This window comes from Heptranchias perlo, unplaced genomic scaffold (genome assembly GCF_035084215.1).
Source record: "Heptranchias perlo isolate sHepPer1 unplaced genomic scaffold, sHepPer1.hap1 HAP1_SCAFFOLD_60, whole genome shotgun sequence".
NCBI classification, from domain to species: domain Eukaryota; kingdom Metazoa; phylum Chordata; class Chondrichthyes; order Hexanchiformes; family Hexanchidae; genus Heptranchias; species Heptranchias perlo.
In genome coordinates this window covers 2,732,678-2,757,044 of record NW_027139623.1, presented here as the reverse complement: position 1 = coordinate 2,757,044, position 24,367 = coordinate 2,732,678, and the positions used below count along the sequence as shown (strand labels likewise).

The following is a 24,367-nucleotide window of genomic DNA, read 5'->3' as shown; positions in this document are numbered from 1 at the left end:
TGCTTTCTCCCATTCTGATTGAATGCTTGATCTAAATACATCTCCTTATTTATGGCTTAGGAGATATTAGTTGCAATATTAAATATGTCTACGTATTTTAAGTGAATTGAATTGAATTTATTAATATATCAATGACCATGAATAAGTCTGTTACTACACCTCGAATATTGGTGGTTTTCAAATAATTAAATAATTATTTGAAATTAACTTTCGGTTGAAAGCATATCAGAAAGATTAACACAGTGAATTTACGTTTAATATGTTTCACCACAGTTTTCCGTTTGAAGTATTTGCTCTCACTGCTAATTTCAGTCTGATGTTACCTTGAATTAAATCGAATTTACAGCATGGAAACAGGCCATTCGGCGTAACTGGTCTGTGCCGGTGTTTATGCTCCACGCGAGTCTCGCCCCATCCGACATCAGCTAACCCGATCAGCATTTCCTTCTACACCTTTATCTCTCATGTACCTATCTAGCCTCCCCTTAAAGGCATCTACACTATTCGCCCCAACTACTCCATGTGGTAACAAGTTTCACATTCTCACCACTCTCTGTGTAAAGAAGTTTCTCCTGAATTCCCTATTGGATTTATTGTGACTATTCTATATTTAGGGCTCCTGGATTTGGACTGTCTCACAAGTGGAAATATCTTCTCTACGATTACCCTATCGAACCACTTTATAATGTTTAAAACCTCTATCATGTCACCCCTCAGCCTTTTCTTTCCTCGAGAAAAGATCCCCAGCATGTTCAATCTTTCCTGATGGGCGTAACCACTCAGTTCTGGTTTCATTCTTGTAAATCTTTTTTGCACCTTCTCCACTGCCTCTGCATCCTTTTTTTTAATATGGGACCAGAAGTGTGCACAGTATTCTAAGTGTGGTCTAACCAAGGTTCTATATAAGTTTAACATAACTCATCTGCTTTTCAATTCTATTGCTCTAGAAATGAACCCCAGTGCTTTGTTTGCAATTTATGGCCTTGTTAACTTTATTTGCTGCTGTTAATGATTTGTGAATCTGTACCCCGACATTGCTTCGCTCCTGTGTCCAATTTAGACGCTTATTTTCCAGGGAGTACGTGGCCTCCTTAATCCTTCTACCAAAATGTACCATATAATATTTTCAAATTCTTTACTTATTTGTCTTGTATTTTTAGTCCGCCCTCCAAAGCGATGACACTCATATTATGATGTTCGTGACAGTGAGTAAAGTGTCTCTCAAAGTACCGGTTTCCAGTGGATTCTAACACCATTCGGTTCTCATTATTTAGACTCCACTTCCTCTTTCAGTATGCTCGAGCTGACCATATCACTGAGATATAGATCTGCACAGTGGGTGGAGACTAATGTCCTTCAATAAACTCAGTGCTGCAGTTGCCCGTTGGGATCAGCATGAAGCTTTTAATCCCCAATGTTTCCATATCAATTCCCACCGTTAATGCATGCATCCATCCATCCCATAATAGAGCTCCGACACTTCTAATGCAATTCTGTTTCATGGTGTGGAGATGTGGGAATCTGTAAAAATGCACAATGTTTGGACACACACCGAACCCAGCTGCTTTCCTTTATCTTTCAGTGACGGTTTCACTCTGTCCCAAACCGGGGCTTTTGTGCATTTTGAAGAACTTTTCACGCTGTTTTGTGTCAATAGGCTCAAGGCCACCTTTTGAAAGTGACCATGGATTATTGGAATTATTTGCAAACGGACATCTTGATAGGCCTCACTGTGTACACAAATTCTCCTCATCTCGCCTCTGGTTCTTTTGCCAATAATTTTCAATCTGACCTTCTGGCCACCGACTCTTCTGCCAGTGGCAAAATGTTCTCCTTATTTACTCTATCAAAACCCTTCATGATTTTGAACACCTCTATTAAATGGCCCTTTAACATTCTCTGCTCGAAGGAGAACAATTCCAGAGTCTCCAGTCTCTCCAATTAATTGACGTTCCCTATCCTTGATATAATTCCAATAAATTTCCTCTGTACCTTCTGTAAGGTCTTGACATCCTTCCTAAAATGTGGTGCCCAGAATTGGACGCAACACTTCAGCTGCGGTCAAAACAATGATTTATAAAGGTTTAGCATAACCTCTTTGCTTCTTTTCCCTATACCTCTATTTTTAAAGCCAATGATCCTATAAGTTTTATTTAACAGATTTATTGACTTGTACTGCCACCTTTCATGATTTGCGCACATACACCCCCAGGTCTGTCTGTTCCTGCAACACCTTTAAAATTGCACTATTTAGTTTATATTGCCTCGCCTCATTCTTCCTCCCAAAATGCATCTCTTCACACGTCTCTGTATTAAATGTCATCTGCCATGTGTCTGCCCATTTTATTACCAGTCTGTCTGAAGTCTGCTACTATCCTCCTCACTGCTTACTACAATTTCAAGTTGACTACATTTTCAACCGAGCTACAAGGTGACGACTTTTTAAGTAAATATTTTTAAATATTATCCTCCCCTTCTTTGAAGCACGTCTCTGTTATTGCCACGAGATCATAGTCCCATGTGGCGACTTGAGCCTGCAGCTCACGAACTTTATTTACAACGCTACGTGTGTTTTTTTTATTCCTTCATGGGATGTGGGCATCGCTGGCGAGGCCGGCATTTCTTGCCCATCCCTAATTGCCCTTGAGATGGTGGTGGTGAACCGCCGTCTTGAAACGCTGCAGTCCGTGTGGTGAAGGTTCACCCACGATGCTGTTAGGACGGGAGTTCCAGGATTTCGACCCAGCGACGATGAAGTAACGGTGATATATTTCCAAGTCGGGATAGTGTGTGACTTGGAAGGGGAACGTGCAGGTGGTGTTGTTCCTATATATCTGCTGCTCTTGTCCTTCTAGGTGGTAGAGGTCGCGGGTTTGGGAGGTGCTGTCGAAGAAGCCTTGGCGAGTTGCTGCAGTGCATCCTGTGGATTGTACACAGCGCAGCAACTGTGCGCCGGTGGTTAAGGGAGTGAATGTTTAGGGTGATGGATGGGGTGCCAATCAAGCGGGCTGCTTTGTCCTGGGTGGTGACGACCTTCTTGAGTGTTGTTGGAGCTGCACTCATCCAGGCAAGTGGAGAGTATTCCATCACACTCCTGACTTGTGCCTCGTCGATGGTGCAAAGGCTTTGGGGAGTCAGGAGGTGGGTCACCCGCTGCAGAATTCCCAGTCTCTGACCTGCTTTTGTCGCCACAGTATTTACGTGGCTGGACCATTTAAGTTTCTGGTCAATGGTGACCCCCAGGATGTTGATGGTGGGGGATTTGGCGATGGTAATGCCGTTGAATGTCAAGGGGAGGTGGTTAGACTCTCTCTTGTTGGAGATGGTCATTGCCTGGCAATTGTCTGGCGCGAATCTTCCTTGCCACTTATGAGTCCAAGCCTGGATGTTGTCCAGGTCTTGCTGCAAACGGGCTCGGATTGCTTCATTATTTGATGGGATGCGAATGGAACTGAACACTGAGGAATCATCAGTGAACATCCACATTTCTGACCTTATGATGGAGGGAAGGTCATTGATGAAGCAACTGAAGATGCTTGGGACTAAGACACTTCCCTTAGGAACTCCTGCAGCAATGCCCTGGGGCTGAGATGATTGGCCTCCAACAACAACTACCATCTTCCTTTGAGCTCGGTATGACTCCAGCCACTTGAGAGTTTCCCCCCTGATTCCCATTGACTTCAATTTTACGACGGCTCCTTGGTGCCACACTCGGTCAAATGCTGCCTTGATGTCAAGTGCAGTCACTCTCACCTCACCTCAGGAATTCAGCTCATTTGTCCATGTTTGGACCAAGGCTGTAATGAGGTCTGGAGTCGAGTGGTCCTGGCGGAACCCAAACTGAGCATCGGTGAGCAGGTTATTGGTGAGTAAGTGCCGCTTGATAGCACTGTCGACGATACCTTCCATCACTTTGTTTATGATTGAGAGTGGACTGATAGGGCGGTAATTGACCGGATTGGATTTGTCTTGCTTTTTGTGGACAGGACACAACTGTGCAATTTTCCACATTGTGGGGTTGATGCCAGTGTTGCAGCTGTACTTGAGCAGCTTGGCGAGAGGCGCAGCTAGTTCTGCAACACCAGACTTCAGCACGACAGTCGGGATGTTGTCGGGGCCCATAGCCTTTGCTGCAGCCACTGCTCTCAGCCGTTTCTTGATATCACTTGGAGTGAATCGAATTGGCTGAAGACTGGCTTATGTGATGGTGGAGATATCAGGAGGAGGCCGAGATGGATCATCTATTCGGCACTTCTGGCTGAAGATGGTTGCAAACGCTTCAGCCTTGTCTTTTGCACTCATGTGCTGGACTCCACCATCATTGAGGATGAGGATGTTCACAGAGCCTCCTCCTCCCGTTAGTTGTTTAATTGTCCACCACCATTCACGACTGGATGTGGCAGGACTGCAGAGCTTTGATCTGAGCCGTTGGTTGTGAACTCGCTTAGCTCTGTCTGTAGCATGTTGCTTCCGCTGTTTAGCATGCATGTCGTCCTGAGTTGGAGCTTCACCAGGTTGGCACCTCATTTTTAGGTACGCCTGGTGCTGCCCCTGGCATGCTCTTCTACACCCTTCATTGAACTAGGATTGATCCCCTGGCTTGTTGGTAATGGTGGAGTGAGGAATATGCTGGGCCATGAGGTTACAGATTGCGCTGAAATATAATTCTGCTGCTGCCGCTGGCTCACATTGCCTCACGGATGCCCAGTTTTGAGCTGCTAGATCAAGAAGATAGATGAGGGCTGTGCAGTAGACGTGGTCTACATGGACTTTAGCAAAGCCTTTGACAAGGTACCACATAGTAGGTTGTTAGATAAGGTTAGACCTCACGGGATCCAAGGTGAGGTAGCCAATTGGATACAAATTGGATTGACGGCAGAAGACAGAGGGTGGTTGTAGAGGGTTGTTATTCAAACTGGAGGCCTGTGACCAGCGGTGTGCCTCAGGGATCGGTGTTGGGTCCGCTGTTATTTGTTATTTATATTAATGATTTGGATGATAATTTAGGAGGGATGGTTAGTAAGTTTCCAGATGACACCAAAATTGTGGCATTGTGGACAGTGAAGAAGGTTATCTAGGATTGCAACGGGATCTTGATAAATTGGGCCAGTGGGCCGATGAATGGCAGATGGAGTTTAATTTAGATAAATGTGAGGTGATGCATTTTGGTAGATCGAATCGGGCCAGGACCTCCTCCGTTAATGTTAGGGCGTTGGGGAGAGTTAAAGAACAAAGAGATCTAGGAGTACAGGTTCATAGCTCCTTGAAAGTGGAGTCACAGGTGGATAGGGTGGTGAAGAAGGCATTCAGCATGCTTGGTTTCATTGGTCGGAACATTGAATACAGGAGTTGGGATGTCTTGTTGAAGTTGTACAAGACATTAGTTAGGCCACACTTGGAATACTGTGTACAGTTCTGGTCACCCTATTATAGAAAGGATATTGTTAAACTAGAAAGAGTGCAGACAAGATTTACTAGGATGCTACCGGGACTTGATGGTTTGAATTATAGGGAGAGGTTGGATAGACGGAGACTTTTTTCCCTGGAGAGTAGGAGGTTTAGGGGTGATCTTATAGAAGTCTATAAAATAATGAGGGGCATCAATAAGGTCGATAGTCAAAATCTTTTCCCAAAGGTAGGGGAGTCTATAACGAGGGGGCATAGATTTAAGGTGAGAGGGGAGAGATACAAAAGGGTCCAGAGGGGCAATTTTTTTCACTCAAAGGGTGGTGAGTGTCTGGAACGAGCTGCCAGAGGCAGTAGTGGAGGCGGGTACAATTTTGTCTTTTAAAAAGCATTTGGACAGTTACATGGGTAAGATGGGTATAGAGGGATATGGGCCAAGTGCAGACAATTGGGACTAGCTTAGTGGTATAAACTGGGCGACATGGACATGTTGGGCAGACGGGGCTGTTTCCATGTTGTAAACTTCTATGATTCTATGATTCTATGTTCTGAATCTATCCCATTTAGCACGTTGGTAGTGCCACACAACACGTTGGATGGTGTCCTCAGTGCGAACACGGGACTTCATCTCCACGAGGACGATGCGGTGGTCCCTCCGACCAATACTGTAATTGACAGATGCATTTGCGACAGGTAGATTGGTGAGGACGAGGTCAAGCAGGTTTTTCCTCATGTTGGTTCGCTCACTACCTGCCGCAGGCCCAGTCTGCCAGCTATATCCTTCAGGACTCGGCCAGCTCGGTCAGTCGTGGCGCTACCGAGCCACTCTTGGTGATGGACATTGAATTCGCCCATCCAGAGTACATTTTGTGCCCTTGCTACCCTTAGTGCTTCCTCCAAGTGGTGCTCAACATGGAGGAGGACTGATTCATCAGCTGAGGGAGGACGGTAGGTGGTAATCAGCAGGAGGTTTCCTTGCCCATGTTTGACCTGATGCCATGAGATTTCATGGGTACCAGAGTCAATGTTGAGGACTCCCAGGGCCATTCCCTGCTTGGATTCCAGTTGAAGGAACTGTCCACGACCGACTGTTACCGAATGGCACACTCCAAGGTCCAGGAGTATGTTCTGAGGGACGCACTGAAGTGAGGTGCTGCCGACGTAAAGGTTCTTTGAGGAAAGGCGACCATGTAAGGACATGTCACTTTGTATGGTACAGAATGTATTAGAAGATCTGTACTGTGTTTTGAATTGTAATAATGAGATCTTAGTGTGCACGATCTGTATTGTATTGTTTTGAACGGTAATTGTGACATTTTCATTGAAATGTGTGTATCATTAAATTTTATGAAATAAAGCATATTTTGAAATTTTAATAAAATCTTGTGGCACAAACAGACCAATCACTAAAAGTAGCGACGCAGGTTTACAAAAAGTCGAGTCAAGCACTGAGGTTCAATTCTAGAGGGATAGAATTGATAAACAAAGAAGTTATGTTAAACTTGTGTGGAGCCTTGGTTCGGCCACACTTGGATTATTGTGCACAGTCTGGTCTCCATTTTATAGAAAGGGTATACAGGGATTGGAGAGGGTGCAGAAAAGATTCACAGGGATGATACCAGAACTGAGGGGATATCATAATCAGGAAAGGCTGAACAGGCTGGGACACTTTTCTTTTGAAAAGAGAAGGCTGAGGGGTGACCTGATAGAGGTCTTTAAGATAATGATAGAATTTGTTCGGGTAGATGTAGAGAAAATGCTTCCACTTGGGAGGGAGTATAAAATTAGAGTTCATAAATATAAGACTGTCACTAATAAATCCAATATGGAATTCAGGTAAAACTTCTTTACCGAATGAGTGGTAAGAATGTGCAATGCGCTACCACAAGGAGCAGTTGAGGGAAATAACGTAGATGTATTTAAGGGGAAGGTAGATAAGCACAAGAGGCATAATGGAATATCGCGTCCTGATAGGGTTAGATGGAGTAGGGAGGGAGGAGGCTCGTATGGGGCATACATGCTGGCATAAACAAGTTGGGCCGAATGGCCAGTTTCTGTGCTGTGGTTTTGAAGTAACTCGATGGAACTCAATGTACTATTTTGAGGGTGGTGGAAGAGCAGAGGGACCTGGGGGCGCACATTCACAAATCTTTGAAGGTGGCAGGGCAAGTTGATAAGGTGGTTAAGCAAGCGGATGGGATACATGGGTTTGTAAAGAGGGGCATTGAATGATCTCCACATCATTTGTAAAGAGGGGCATTGAATACACAAATAGGGAAGTCATGTTAAACCTTGACAAAAGGCTGGTTAGGCCTCAGCTGTAATATAGTGTACAGCACTGGGCACCACACTTTAAGAAGGATGTAAAGGCCTTGGAGAGGGCACCGACGAGATTTACCACTGTGATACCAGGGATGAGGGACTTCAGTTATGTGGAGAGACTGGAGAAGCTGGGCTTGTTCTCCTTAGAGCAGAAAAGGTTAAGGGGAGATCAAAAAGAGGTAATCATAATAATGAGGCGTTTTTATAGAGCAAATAGGGGTAATTAAATAATTGGATTGATAACCAGAGGTCATCGGTTTACAATAATTGGCAAAACAACTAGAGGGGAAATAAGGAGAACATTTTTCACACGGAGTGTTGTTGAGCACTGCCTGAAAAGATGGTGTCTCTTTTAGAGGCTGTCTTCGTGTCAACATTCATATTTTCACTGGGAAACTGCAGGAACAGAGTGAAACGGGTCTGCTTGTGTCCCTGGATTCAATGTATAATGTGGAGAAATCTATAAAATTTATAATTGAATCGGTAAAAGTGAACATGGTCAATACAATTATATGAAAACTGTAAATGAAGCCGCTCATTGTTGGACCAGTCCTTTCTGAGCACAGCTTTTCACTTTATTCCGGAGAGAGGTCTCATTAAGACAAGGTTCTGAACTTTGAGAAGTTTGTGATATATCCACGTCATCATTTACATCGGAGTCAAAGCTGCTGATGTGGCCTGTTTGTTCAAATGACTGTAACTAATAGCAATGATCAGGGGTATAACCGTGTCAGTGGAGATTTACCCCCTGTATAAATCAGGGATCGCTGCAATGAATCCACACAGAGTGCCTGCCGGAGCTGCGGTTTCCAGGCCAACAGAAATCATTGCTTCTCACGGAAATGGGATATTCAGTAATGTATCTGATAGAATGTATTTATTATCCAGTTCTCGCAGCCGTTGGAATCACAGGTAAGCCATTATCTCAGCTGTTCAAGGTGTAAATCGTTATTAAATCTGCTGCTGTACTTGATACTTTTTTTTCCTCCCATCTTGTATTACACAGTGGACTGTTCTGTCCTCAGTCTCTGCTCTTTTGGTCTTCGAGCAGCTGCATTATATGTTTACGATTTTGTTTATCCAATTCTGGCATTGTTACTGGATTATTCTCTGTGCTGATTGTATTGGAATCAGGTGTCTGGGCTAAGAGCTGGTCTCAGACCATCAGGAGTTCTTCACAGTTTCATGTTGTGGAACTAACCTGTCCTGGAATATTTTTTTCATTGACATGTTTTTAGTGATTGATAATGAGACAGCTCACGGTCTCAGTGTTACAAGGAGGCAGCGCAATGCCTTCCCTCCACAATAACATGGTTCAGTTTAACTGGGATTTCAATGTATTTATTGGTTATCACTATTCTGAAAGTTTATTTAATTGTGTGTGCATCTGACGCCGCTTCAGATGTCTGCCTATTGAACTGAGTTTGCTGCTGATACTTTTACACCTCATTCTCTGCTTCACTGTCGATGAATTCACTGTAAAATGCAATGTTTTGATGTTATGTTTTATCAGTTTGCACTTTATCTGATGGAATCATGAGCCCTTCCATTTATCTGTGGATTTTTTGCAGCAGCGGTGATGTTGGCGTTTTGTTAATTGAACAATGCCGCCATCTAACGCTGTACTTTGTAATTACAGGAGAAGGAATTTCAATTGTTGTGAGGTGTGTCTGGGAGAGGGATTCGATTCTGTTCACTCCATGCATTGTCGATGAAGTGAACAGTGTCGGTGAACAGGTGGAGAACGGGATGATCTGTAGAAACATTAAACTGTTCACAGAGGGTTCACCATTTAACAAACTTACACTAAGAATAGGATCGTTGGAACGCTGGGCTGGTGAGGAGAAAGCAGGCGCGGGATGTTAGGATTTACTCGGATATGAAAAGGGTCATTGAGAAAGAGTAGAGAGAGTGCGGAGAGATAGAGAGGTGCGAAAGAGAACGTGACCGAGAAGGAAAACGAAAGAGAGGGGGAGAAGGAACGTGAGAATGGGAGAGAGAGAGAGAGGCATACAGAGAATGAGAGAGAGCTAGAGAGCAGCAGCGTTGTGAATAATTCATCGGAATAAACTGCTGAAACTTCCAGTGCAATTATGTAAAGGAAATGTCACTTGAAGGTGTTATTAGGATGTTGTCAGATTGTGAGAGTTTTATTGTGCTCCCTCCGGATGTGCTTATCGCTATCAGGTCCTCAGTCTGTTTACGTGAATGTTCAATTTACTTGAATTTAATTGAAATGTATTCAAAGAATAAAATCAGTGATTTCTTGATCGCATTGAATTATTAGGATACTCTATTCTAGAAGCTATGTGTCAGCTTAATTCAATAAAGAACGAAGCTAATTCAATTAATGCATTTTGATTTAGTTTTAATCGAATGTGCAAAGTCAATTTATTGAAACATTATGTAATGAACGAAATATTCCCTGACAACAATAACCACAGAAATCAATGGTTGAATTTATTGTTTGGATTGTGTGAGTGGGACCTATAAAATAGATTTCCTCTCACACTCTGCTGCAGTCTCTCCCTGTGAATCCCACCCTCTCCACCCACTGCATTGAATCCTCTGTCTCCTCATCCGTTACTTCTGTTTATCCCCTTTCCCAAACCATCTGCTCCTCACTCCCCTCCACCTCGTCCATGTCCTTTTCCTCGTATCCCTCCCTCTCTCTCACTGGCTCGGCCTCCAGCTGCCTCTTCCAATCCGATTCAAAGCCTCAAAAACACCGCCGCGGATCTCGGTCTTTCCCGTTTTGTGCCAGCCCCTGTCGGCTCTCTTCAACCACAGCAACAAACCCAACAGCAGCTCTTCCTGTCCCCTCACCTTTCCGGCCCTCGCTCACTTTCCCGTCCCTCTGGAGCCAAATCCGAATTTTGCCCGTTGGATTCCCGCACATTTCAGCCCCTTCTCCCTTCCCCACTGGCACTGCCCCCTCACTCGGCCCTTCCAGTCGATCCGGTGATCATTTTATTCACGTTCTGTATCAATTTCCCAATGCATGATTGAAAATTGTGTCTAAAAACTTTTTTTTGCCCAAAAGCGCTGCCCAGGTCAGTGAATCAGTTTCCACCGTTTGATGCAGCAAAAAAGCTGGAAATTTCACCCCAGATCCTCTCAAACTGCTGCTTTGGCTCCAGGTCTGATCAGTAATTTCTCTCCTTCCGTTTCTCTTTCTTACAGTTAACTTGGTGGCGATTGTGATCCTGTCCCGAGGAAAGTGCGGACTCTCCAAATGTATCACTCGCTACCTGGTGGGAATGGCGGCGGCCGATCTCCTGGTCGTTATCACTGATGTCATAATGTGGCGCATTGTTGAGATTTATTTCCCAGTTTCATTCTTGACCATTACCCCCGTGTGTCGTCTCATTCTCACCCTGAGTTTTGCGGCCATATCGACCTCTGTCTGGTTCACAGTCGCTTTCACCTTTGATCGATTTGTGGCCATTTGTTGTCAGAAGCTGAAAACAAAATATTGCACCGAGAAAACGGCGGCTGTTGTTATCGGGGTGGTGAGTGCGCTGAGCTGTTTGCTAAACATTCCCTTCTACTTTGCATTTGACCCTGAATATATAATGGACAATGTACCCCGGGGTTGTGCCTGGAAATCGACCCTTTTCACTTCACCCGCATGGGCAGCGTTTGACTTGTTTAATCTTGTGTTTATGCCTTGTCTTCCATTCATTCTGATTTTACTGTTCAATGTTCTCACCGCCAGGCACATTTTAGCGGCCAGTAGAGTCCGCAGGGGACTCCGGGGCCGCAGCAATGGAGAGAATCACAAGGATCCAGAGATGGAGAACCGAAGGAAATCCATCATTTTACTCTTCAGTATATCAGGCAGTTTTATATTGTTATGGAGCACACTCGTTTTTTATTTTATCTCTCCGCATATAACAAACGCCCAGTACTATACGGTCAGTGACATTGAGTCAACCGGATTCATGCTTCAACTTCTCAGTTCCTGCACCAACACGTGTATTTATGCTGTGACCCAGACTAAATTCAGAGAGGAGCTGAAGAACGGGATGAAATACCCACTGAATCTAATTGTTACATTAGTTAAATCATAGAAACGTCTGAAGACTTTCCATCCGAAATTAAATAAAAAGTCAATTAGAGTCAATTAGAGTTTCACGTTTGGCGGTGGCCTAAGACGGGCGGTAGCGGATCGGGCGCCCGTTATTCACCGCGCCTGATTTTACTATCTATTGACATCAATGAGTTCACTAAAGTAACTGATATCAATCGAATACTTTAAATAAATTTGGAAAAAAGCAGACAGGAATTATATTTTACCCGACAAATGTGGTGTTGTGAAATGATACAAGATGTGATTCTGACAAGAAATTATTTGCTGTTATCAGTCTGGAAATAATATGATTTCAATATTAAATGTTTAATCCTGAAATGAATAAAATCAAATCCTCCTTTTCGGTTGATGATTATTTCCCATCACACACACTGCCCGGTGGGATGGACTGAAGGTGAGCTGTCAGGGTCAGACAGCGTCCTGTTCATTGGGACATTTGTTTTGACCAGAACAGAATAATAATGGACCAACACCCGGACCGTTACTAACTGGTAAAATATTAATGTAATTTCAAACTCCAGTGGGGAGTTCCGGAGATCGTTTCCTCTCTGAGCTGCTGTGCAGCAATGTTTACTCACTGCAGGGAGTTTAATGGGACATGAGTCTGGGCCTGGTTACACAGATCAATAAGGAAACCTCCTGATACATTTCTGAGATGATCAGGGGCCGGGAGATTTCTCACGGCCTCAGCAGGCCAAGGGAAAGCTCTCCTGCTCATCCTTACTCCAAAAAATAAAAGTTAAAAATAAACTTCTCAGTGTTCTGGATCACTCAATGCCCATCGATAGGGCGGGTCCTCCACCCATTCGTCACCAAATTTAAATACTGTCCCAGATACGTCATAATACCCTGATTTACATATTACACGTGGCCTGACCCGGAAACAGGTGGGTGTTGCTCCGGCCGCTCTTCTCAGGACCCGACCCACGGTGGTGGAGGCAGGAACTCCAACCTTAAAGGGGCGGTAAGTGACCTGACACCATTTACTCGCCTCTACCACCCCATTTCCGCCAGGCGGGGATAGTTAAAATCGGCCACACTTTTCCTGACCTCCGCCCTAATATCAATCTTCGAAGCCCACAAGTTGGTCCATTGTCTCAAACTGCACCGGTTCACAACACGTGGAGGGAAATTTTCACCATCGCTGGGGGCTGAACTGGTCGAGCGGATCACCCGCCCCTTATAGAACCGGCCCGATTTTAATTTCTGCTCCGTCAGTTTACCGCCCAAGCAGTGAAGGTGAAATTACCCCCTACGCCTCTGACCCCAAGGTTCGACAGGTGTGTGAAAGACATCAGACAGTGTTCGCCAAACACTAACATGAATGTGGGCGAAAATATCGGTGTATTCAGGTAAAAGGTGATAACCCCCCTCCACGGAGACTGCTCTCGGACCTGACGGTATCCACCCCATCGTATTAAAGGAAACAGTTGGGGAAATCAGAGATGCATTAGTTATAATTTCCCAAAGCTCTCTGGACTCAGGAATTGTGCCTTTGGATATACATGTTGAAAATGTCACTCCGTTATTTAAAAAAGGAGGGAGGGAGAAACCAGGACAATACAGACCTGTCATTTTAACGTCGGTTGTGGGGAACTTACTGAAATCTATCATGAGACACAAATTGAGCTGGTCAAAGAGAGTCAACTTGGATTTGTGAAGGGTAGGTCATGTCTGACTAATTTAGCTGGATTTGTTGAGGAAACCAACAAGGTGGACAGGGGAGTGTCTATGGATGTTGTCTATGTGGACTTCCAGAAGGCATTTGATAAGGTTCAGCACAAGAGATTAATAGAATAAATAAAATGCACACAATTGAAAGTGACCTTGTGACATGGGTTGTAATTGATTGGGAGGTCGGAGAAGAGAGTAGGGATAAAGGGAAAGTTCTTTGATTGGTGGGATATGACAAGTGGTGTTCCCAGGGATCTGCACTGGGGCCTCAGCTTTTCACCATATTTATCAATAAATTGGATGAAGGAATAGAGAGTTGTAGATCCAAGTTTCCAGATGACACAAAGTTATGAGGCACAGTAAGTGATGTAGATGGGAGCAGGAAGTTACAAAGGGACAGTTTAAGTGAATGGACAAACTGTGGCAGATGGAGTTCAATGTGGGGAAGAGTGAGATCATTCACTTTGGATGCAAAAAGGAAACATTGGAGTATTTTCTTAAAGTGAGAGATTGGGAACGGTGGAGGAGCAAAGAGATTTGGGTGTCCATGTACACAAATCACTAAAGGCTAGTGCACAGATACAAAAAGCAATCACAGATTAATGGCCTTTATCTCCAGGGCTGGAATACAAAGGGAAGGAAGTGATGCTTCAGTTCGACAGAGTCTTGGTCAGAGCCCTTCTGGAGTACTGATCCTCACCAAGGATATATTGGCCTTGGAGGGGGGACAGTGCAGATTCACCAGAATGATACTCGGGCTGGATAAACTTGGTTTGCATTCACTTGAGTTTAGAAGGTTGAGGGGTGATCTGATCCAGGGATTTAAAATTATAAAGGGGCTCGATAGGGTAGAAATAGAAACTATTTTCTCCAGTGGGGGAATCCAGAACAAGAGGACATAACCTTAAATTTAGAGCTAGGGCGTCTAGGATTGAAATTAGGAAGCTCTTTTTCACACAAGTGTATTGGAAACCTGCTCAGGCTGATTGAAGTGGACCCTGTGATATAATACAATTTTCTGTCCTGTCAGACTTGGACATCTTGTAGATCTATCTTTTGAAAAGGTGAAGGAACTCAGGATTCCACACACTTCATCATAAGTCCTCAAATTAGAAAGAGTGCAGAAAAGATTTACTAGGATGCTACCGGGACTTGATGGTTTGACTTATAGGGAGAGGTTGGATAGACTGAGACGGTTTTCCCTGGAGAGTAGGAGGTTTAGGGGTGATCTTACAGAAGTCTATAAAATAATGAGGGGCATAGATAAGGTAGATAGTCAAAATCTATTCCCAAAGGTAGGGGAGTCTATAACGAGGGCGCATAGATTTAAGGTGAGAGGGGAGAGATACAAAAGGGTCCAGAGGGGCAATTTTTTCACTCAAAGGGTGGTGAGTGTCTGGAACGAGCTGCCAGAGGCAGTAGTAGAGGCGGGTACAAATTTGTCTTTTAAAAAGCATTTGGACAGTTACATGGGTAAGATGGGTATCGAGGGATATGGGCCAAGTGCAGGCAACTGGGACTAGCTTAGTGGTATAAACTGGGCGACATGGACATGTTGGGCCGAAGGGCCTGTTTCCATGTTGCAAACTTCTATGATTCTTATCATCAAGATATGAAGGACTAGAAACACTTTGTTTGAAAGAAAGCTGATTCATTTGACACTTGTACAGAATACTAAACTCCAGCCCAGTTAAAGGGATTATTAACATCAAAAACAAACCCCAACTGTCAGAATGAACACGGTTCAGTCCTGGATGTGATTAACAGCAGCAATAACAGCAGAATCCAACTCCTGGAATCACATGTGATCCCGCTGGTGACTCAGCAGGAGGGATGATCGAGTGAATCCCTTCCCACACACGGAGCAGGTGAACGGCCTTTCCCCAGTGTGAATACGTTGGTGTGTCAGCAGATCACTTTTACTTTTAAAGCTTTTCTCACAGACAGAACATTTAAAAAGACACTTATCAGTGTGAACAAGTTAATGTTCAATGAGGTGGGAAGATTGAGTGAATCACTTCCCACACACGGAGCAGGTGAACGGCCTCTCCCCAGTGTGAGTGCGTTGGTGTGTCAGCAGATCACTTTTTCTTTTAAAGCTCTTCTCACAGACAGAACATTTAAAAAGTCTCTTATCAGTGTAAACAAGTTGATGTTCAATGAGGTGGGATGGCTGAGTGAATCACTTCCCACACACGGAGCAGGTGAACGGCCTCTCTCCAGTGTGTCTGCGTCGATGTGTTTCCAGCCGGGATGAGTAACTGAATCCCCTCCCACAGTCCCCACATTTCCACGGTTTCTCCATGGTGCGGGTGTCCTTCTCTCTCTCCACGTTGGAGATCAGTAGAAGTCTCGTCTGCACAGAGAACACGTGTCTCGTTTCTCCCCACTGTGAATGGTGTGATGTTTTTTTTCAGGCTGTGTAACTGGTGAAAGCTCTTCCCACAGTCAGTGCACTGGAACACTCTCAATCGGGTGTGTGTGTCTCGCTGCTATTCCAGTCACAGTGATGTTTGAAATCTTTTCCCACAGATAGAACAGATCAACATTTGTCCGACATTTTAAGGCCGATAATCTTCAGGTGCTGGTGAATGGAGTCAGATCTTGACGTGATGTTTGGTTTGAGTTTCTCGTCTGCAAATCCGCCCCTTCTAATACCCTGTAAAAGGAGATAACAAAAGTCCTCACTGTGAATACAGGATAGAAATTCAGAACAGGCAATTCTAGTTTCAATAGAACATTCTTCCCGCTCATTCCCCCAAACTGTAAATCCCCGTCCCACACACTCACCCTCCTCCCTCTGCTGAAACCCAAACCCATCGCACCACCTCCAACATTTTTCCTTCTATTTAAGTTTTCTCTCTCTCCTGAAGATCCCGACTGTGACTGGGTTCAGTTCTACACTCAGTGGTTCCCCTCCCTCTCCTCCCCTGAAGGTGCTGACTCTGACTGGGTTCAGTTCTACACTCACTGGTTCCCCTCCCTCTCCTCCCCTGAAGTTGCTGACTCTGGTTGGATTCAGTTCTACACTCACTGATTCCCCTCTCCTCTCCTGAATATGTTGACTCTGACTGTGTGCATATGCTCTGCCCCTCATTTCCACACAATGTCCCTCCCTATAGCTGCCTGTATGCCGTCCATCTGTGATATCTCCCAATTTTGGCGACAGACTCTCCCTGACCAGTCACCATTTCTCCTTCATTTAAAGATTTTCCTTGACCTATCACAATTTCTCCTTCATTTTCAGACACTCCCTGATCAAACACAATTTCTCCTACATTTATAGACGCTCCCTGACACTTCAGCATTTCTCCTTCATTTGCAAACTCTCCCTGACCCGTCAGCATGTCCCTTCATTAATAGACACTCCCTGAGCCATCACTTTTTGTCCTTCAGATATCGACACGACCTGACCTGTCAACAATTCTCCTGCATTTACAGACACTCCCTGACCAATCACCGTTCCTCCTTCATTTGCAGACTCCCCCTGACAGTCACCATTTCGCCTTCATTTACAGACACTCCCGGACCAATCACCGTTCCTCCTTCATTTACAGACACCCCCTGACCAATCACCATTCCTCCTTCATTTACAGACACCCCCTGACCAATCACCATTTCGCCTTCATTTACAGACACCCCCTGACCAATCACCATTTCTCCTTCAGTTACAGACACCCCCTGACCAATCACCATTCCTCCTTCATTTACAGACACCCCCTGACCAATCACCATTCCTGCTTCATTTACAGACACTCCCGGACCAATCACCATTCCTGCTTCATTTACAGGCACTCCCCGACCAATCACCATTCCTTCTTCATTTACAGACACCCCCTGACCAATCACCATTCCTCCTTCATTTACAGACACCCCCTGACCAGTCACCATTTCTCCTTCATTTACAGACACCCCCTGACCAGTCACCATTTCTCCTTCATTTACAGACACCCCCTGACCAGTCACCATTTCGCCTTCATTTACAGACGCTCCCGGACCAATCACCATTCCTCCTTCATTTACAGACTCTCCCTGACCAATCACCATTCCTCCTTCATTTACAGACACCCCCTGACCAGTCACCATTTCTCCTTCATTTGCAGACACCCCCTGACCAGTCACCATTTCGCCTTCATTTACAGACACTCCCGGACCAATCACCATTACTCCTTCATTTACAGACTCTCCCTGACCAGTCACCATTTCGCCTTCATTTACAGACACTCCCTGACCAATCACCATTCCTCCTTCATTTACAGACTCTCCCTGACCAGTCACCATTTCGCCTTCATTTACAGACACTCCCTGACCAATCACCATTCCTCCTTCATTTACAGACACCCCCTGACCAGTCACCATTTCGCCTTCATTTTCAGACATTCTCTGATCAAACACAATTTCTCCTACATTTATAGACGCTCTCTGACCCTTCAGCATTTCTCCTTCATTTACAAACTCTCCCTGACCCGTCAGCATTTCCCTTCATTAATAGACGCTCCCTGACCCATCACTGTTTCTCCTTCAGATATGGACACGACCTGACCTGTCAACAATTCTCCTTCATTTACAGACACTCCCGGACCAGTCAACATTCCTCCTCCATTTACAGACACCCCCTGACCAGTCACGATTTCTCCATCATTTACTGACTCTGCCTCCTGTCACCATTTCTCCCTCCTTTATGGACACTCCGTAACCCGTCACCATTTCGCATTCATTTTTAGACACTCCCTGACCTGTCACCATGTCTTCTCCCATTTATAATATTCCCTTACCAGAAACCATTTCACCTTCATTCATGGACAATCCCTGACCTGTCACCATTTCTCTTTCATTTATAGATATTCCCTGACCCTTCACCGTTTTTCCTTCATGTATAGACACTCCCTTACCAGACACCATGTTTCCTTCATTTACAGACACTCACGAACCAAACAATTTTACCTGGCACTTTACATGATTGTGGGGTTTCTTCTGTATCTGTCAGTCTCTGATACTGTACAAAAGTTTGGTGTTTATTCTGTATTTTTCAGTCTCTGGTACTGTGTGTGAGTATAAGATTCATTCTGTATAAGTCAGTCTCTGATACTGTACATGAGTGTGAGGTTTATTCTGTATCTGTCAGTCTCTGGAACTGTGTGTCAGTGTGGGGTTTATTCTGTAATTGTGTGTCTCTGATACTGTAGATGTGTTTGGGGTTTATTCTGTATCTGTCTGTCTCCGATACTGTGAATCCCAAATTCACACATTCCGTATCTGTCAGTCTCTGGTACTGTATATGAGTGTGGGGTATATTCTGTATCTGTCAGTCTCTGGTACTGTGTGTGAGTGTAGGTTTTATTCTGTATCTGTCTGTCTCTGGTACTGTGTGTGAGTGCAGCTTTCATTCTGTATCTGTCTGTCTCTGGTACTGTGTGTGAGTGTGGGGTTTATTCTGTCTATGTCTGTCTCTGGTACTGTGTGTCAGTGTGGGATTTATTCTGCATCCATCTATCTCCGATACTGTCGATGTGTTTGTTGTTTATTTTGTATTTATCTGTCTCTGGTACAGTATATGAGGTTGGGCTTTATTCTGTATCTGTCAGTCTCTGGTACTGTGTGTGAGTATAAGATTCATTCTGTATAAGTCAGTCTCTGATACTGTACATGAGTGTGAGGTTTATTCTGTATCTGTCAGTCTCTGGAACTGTGTGTCAGTGTGGGGTTTATTCTGTAATTGTGTGTCTCTGATACTGTAGATGTGTTTGGGGTTTATTCTGTATCTGTCTGTCTCCGATACTGTGAATCCCAAATTCACACATTCCGTATCTGTCAGTCTCTGGTACTGTATATGAGTGTGGGGTTTATTCTGTATCTGTCAGTCTCTGGTACTGTGTGTGAGTGTAGGTTTTATTCTGTATCTGTCTGTCTCTGGTACTGTGTGTGAGTGCAGCTTTCATTCTGTATCTGTCTGTCTCTGGTACTGTGTGTGAGTGTGGGGTTTATTCTGTATTTATCAGTCTCTGGTACTGTATATGAGTGTGGAGTTTATTCTGTCTATGTCTGTCTCTGGTACTGTGTGTCAGTGTTGGATTTATTATGCATCCATCTATCTCCGATACTGTCGATGTGTTTGTTGTTTATTTTGTATTTATCTGTCTCTGGTACAGTATATGAGGTTGGGCTTTATTCTGTATCTGTCAGTCTCTGGTACTGTGTGTGAGTATAAGATTCATTCTGTATAAGTCAGTCTCTGATACTGTACATGAGTGTGAGGTTTATTCTGTACCTGTCAGTCTCTGGAACTGTGTGTCAGTGTGGGGTTTATTCTGTAATTGTGTGTCTCTGATACTGTGGATGTGTTTGGGGTTTATTCTGTATCTGTCTGTCTCCGATACTGTGAATCCCAAATTCACACATTCCGTATCTGTCAGTCTCTGGTACTGTATATGAGTGTGGGGTTTATTCTCCATCTGTCAGTCTCTGGTGCTGCATATGAGTGTGGGGTTTATTCTGTATCTGTCAGTCTCTGGTACTGTGTGTGAGTGTAGGATTCATTCTGTGCCTATCAGTCTCTGGTGCTGTGTGTGAGTGTGGGGTTTATTCTGTTTCTGTCAGTCTCAGATACTGTACATGAGTGTGGGGTTTATTCTGCATCTGTCAGTCTCTGGTACTGTGTGAGTGTGGGATTCATTCTGTGCCTGTCAGTCTGTGGTACTGTACGTGTGTGGGGTTTATTCTGTATCAGTCTGTAACGGGTACTGTATGCGAATGTCAGGTTTATTCTGCTTCTGTCTGTCTCTGGTGCTGTATATAAGTGTGGGGTTTATTCTTTACCTGTCTGTATCTGGTACTGTACATGAGTATGGGGTTTATTCTGTATCTGTCTGTCTCTGGTACTGTATGTGAGTGTGGGATTCATTCTGTTTCTGTCTGTCTCTGGTGCTGCATGCAAATGTGGGGTTCATTCTGTATCTGTCAGTCTCTGCTACTGTATATGAGTTTAGGATACATTCTGTATCTGTCAGTCTCAGCTAATTTATCTCAGTCTGGGTTTCATTCTATAATTCAGTCTATGAGACAATGTGCAAGTCTGGATTCATTCTGTATTCTTATTTCAGTTTATATTATTGTATATGAAACTATATCTTTAATACTTTAAAGGCTATGCAGTTTTTTATCAAGTGTTTAATTTGTAAATATTGATACACTTTTGGATTTTCTTTAATCAAACAATGTGTGTGAGTTTTGGAGTAGTATTACATCTTCATCTCTGTATCTCAGTCTGACACTGTGAGATTTTTGGACTGGAATGTAATATATAGCTCAGCCTGCACTAATAGAATTGATAATGTATCTATCAGTCTGTTACTGTATGAGATTTTTGGACTGGTGTGTAACATGTGGCTCAGTACATGCTAATGGAATTGATGTTGTATCTTTGAGTCTGATAAGGTCTGACAGTGTTGGACTGCTATATAATGTTTGGCTCAGTCTGCACTAATGAAATTGATACATTATCTTTCAATCTGACACTAAGATTTTTGGACTGGCATGTTATGTGTAACTCAGTCTGCAGTGATTTGACTTAGTGATTCATTCTGATTCTGTCAGCCTGTGGTACTTTGTGTGAGTGTGGGATTCATTCTATATATGTCAGTCCCTTGTACTGTATCTGAATGAGGTTCATTCTGTTCCTGTCAGTCTCTGGCACCGTGTGTGAATTTGGGATTAATTCCATATCTGTCAGTGTCTGGTGCTGTATGTGAGTGAGACATTCATTCCATTTCCATCAATCTCTGATACTGTATATGAGTGATATATATACTGTATCTGTCAGTCTGTGCTACAGTGTGTGAGTGTGGGATTCGTTCTGTATCTGTCAGTCAGTGGTACATTGTGTGAGTGAGGGATTCATTCTGTATGTCAGTCTCTGGCACTGGATCTGAGTATGAGATTCATTCTTTATCTGTATCTAATTTGTATCTCAGTTTACAGCATGGCGTTCAAACCTGTATCTTTAATACATAAATGTATAACTAATTTTTCCCAGTGTTTAAGTGGTAGATAATTATATACTTTAAAATGTGATGCTGTAGGTTATAATCAGAGAATCACTGCACTTTTTGGCTACGATTAAATCTGCATCAATGTGAACACAATTGTGATTTAGTGTATCTTCCAAACTGATATGGTGACATTTTTGAACTTATATACAATGTGCAGCTCAGTCTGCATCAATGGAATACTGTATATTTCAGTCTGAATCTGTATTGGTCTTTTGTATTGGTGTTTAATATGTAGCTCAGTCTGCACTAATGGAATTGGTACTGTATCGTTCAATCTGACACTGAGATTTGTGGACTGGTCCCTAATTTGTAACTCAGCCTGCACTAATGTAGGTGACTGAGAGATTCATTTTGTATCTCTCAGTCCGTGATACTGTTTGGGATTCATTGTGTATCTTGTCAGTAGTGTGTTTGAGTTTGCGATTCATTCGATATATGCAGTCTCTGATGCTGTGTGAGTGTGGGATTCATACTTTATCTGCCAGTTTCTGGTACATTATGAGAGTGGGGGATTCATTCTCTGTCAACTGTGGTACCATACATGAGTGCGAGATTTATTCTGTATCTGTCTGTAATTATTTTCTCACATTACATTACGGTGTTCAATACTGTAGCTTTAATATCTTCATGTTTAAATAGTTTTTCTCATTTTATTGATAAATATGGATAAACTTTAGGATTTCGTGCTGGAGGTTTTTAATCAGATAATTTGTGTGCTTTTTGGACTACTATTAAATCAATTTTTTTGTGTACTATTGTGAATGATAACATATATTACAAACTGATATAGTGATTTTTGAATTGGTGTATAATATGTAGCTCAGTCTGTTCTATTGTAATTGATACTGTGTCTTTCAGTCTAATATTGAGAGAGATTTTTGGACTGGTATGTAATGTGTATCTCAGTGTGCACTAATAGAATTGATACTGTATCTTTACATCTCATACTATGAGTGTATTATAAACTGGTTTCTAATTTGTTTCTCAGGTTACACTGTCACAGCATTTCTCAGTCTGATACTCTACATGAGTTTTGGACTTGTCTGCAGTTTGTACCTCATGATACATTAATCGAATGGATGCTGCATGTATTACACTCACATGTGTGAGTTGTGGGGTGGTATTCAATTCGAATCTCAGGGTACATTATTGGGATTCATTCTGTGCCTTTCAATCGGGTACCATGTGTGATTTCTATCTGGTATTTAATGTTGCCCTATTGTGAGATTGACACAGTGCCTTTTAATCTGAGAGTGTGATTTTGACTGGGATTTTTGTATTTCCCTGTCAGCGGGACTGAGTTTGGGAGAAATGGAACAGTATCTACTTCACCTGCTCTGTTGGATTGAAAATGTGTCTCTGGAATTTAAGATCAGTGTGGGACTGACTACTTCTGCTGTCTGAGACTGTGGAACTGATGACCTGTCTGTGTCTCTGTGCTCTGTGAGTGATAATGTACTTACTGTGTGTGAGAAGGAGCTGGCTGCACTGTTCCTTGTGCCTCGCGTGGAGGAAACATCACATTTATTCTGGATCCTTCAAGGATTTGCCTGTAGAAAGAAAATTATCTCTTGTTACTCAGGAACAGGTGAGGTAGAAAATACAAAAGTGATCAGTTTGATATCTCTGTTAATGATCATTTTGAATATCCACAAATGAAAACCAGTGATAGAAACAGTGTCAATGTCTGACTCCACTGCAGTACTGCAGCACTCAGCTTCTGCACACCAGGTGTGCTGGACGATTTTAAAACAATTTAGTGACATCCAGACACAACCCAACCCCTGCACTGATCAGTGAATGGGACTACCCGATGGGGCAGGGACCTTTCTACAGGTCAGGTTTCTCAACTCCTCTCCCATGGGACTAACCGTTAACCCGAAACCAAACAACCGCTGTTGAAAATGTGTCCTTCACACTTCTCACTTGATGCCTGCAATAGATACTGCTTGTATAACTCCCCACATCCTGACTGTTCACTGTCCAGTAACAGGGTGAGACTGGAACTAAACCAGGAACATTCACTACTGGTTTGGGGAGAGAAAGCAGCAATGATTTTAAATATCAGGTTCTTCCCATTCTCTCTCCCTTACCCTGGACACACCCTGGACACACACAGCCCGAGAATGACCTCTCCCTTCCCCCGCTCACTCCGTGTTCCGGGACGAGTTCCTGATCCACTCCGCCTCTTACAAACAGCCCCCGGACTCCCCCTGACCTTCCCCCGGACTCAATGCCGATCTCTGAGCCCATCTGCGGACACGGTCCCGAAGCGATGAGCTGCTGTAACGAGGCTGCTCTTTGCTCCCTTCCCCCGGGGGCCGTGATCTCTCCATTCCCGGCTGTTTTAAACCATCTTCTTCCGCTCACTGAGGGAATGGCGCCCACAGGCCGAGCTGGGGGAGGGGAGCGCGCATGCGCTCTTCTGCTCACCAACACCCAGCGCTGGGGGCGGGGCTGAGTCACGCATGCGCAGATATCTGGTTTAATTCCCAATACAAAAATCGATGGAAACTTTCCCCAATTGGAATTTTTCCGAGTCTGAGCAAAGGAAGTGGGTCTGGGGGAAAGGTCAGAGGGAATGGGGTCCACAGGCAGTGCAGGAACAGGCACCAGAATGGGAAACAGATGGGATTCCACCAGTGCCTAACGCTGGAATCCAGACTGACTTTACAATCTCTAACTATTAAACTAGATGTTTCCATCCCTGCTGTTTCTCTCGGTATCTTTTGATGGAACAGAGTCTTCCAGAGATAAAGTGGGCGGCTCTGAAATGAGCCAATTGGTTCTGTTCATTCTTGGTCCCTTTACTGATAAAGAAAAT

At 43.8% G+C, this 24,367-nt stretch overlaps 1 long non-coding RNA gene and 1 pseudogene across 1 annotated transcript; one reads left to right on the top strand and one right to left on the bottom strand.

The window, feature by feature from the left end:
* Window positions 1–24,367, top strand: part of LOC137316718 (zinc finger protein 229-like) — a 346,515-nt pseudogene that overhangs the window by 192,879 nt on the left and 129,269 nt on the right.
* Window positions 15,126–23,933, bottom strand: LOC137316653 (uncharacterized). The gene is made up of 3 exons (XR_010961570.1): window positions 23,695–23,933; window positions 23,007–23,093; window positions 15,126–16,154 (listed from the first exon to the last, which is right to left on the bottom strand). It is a non-coding gene; the product is annotated as an uncharacterized lncRNA (long non-coding RNA).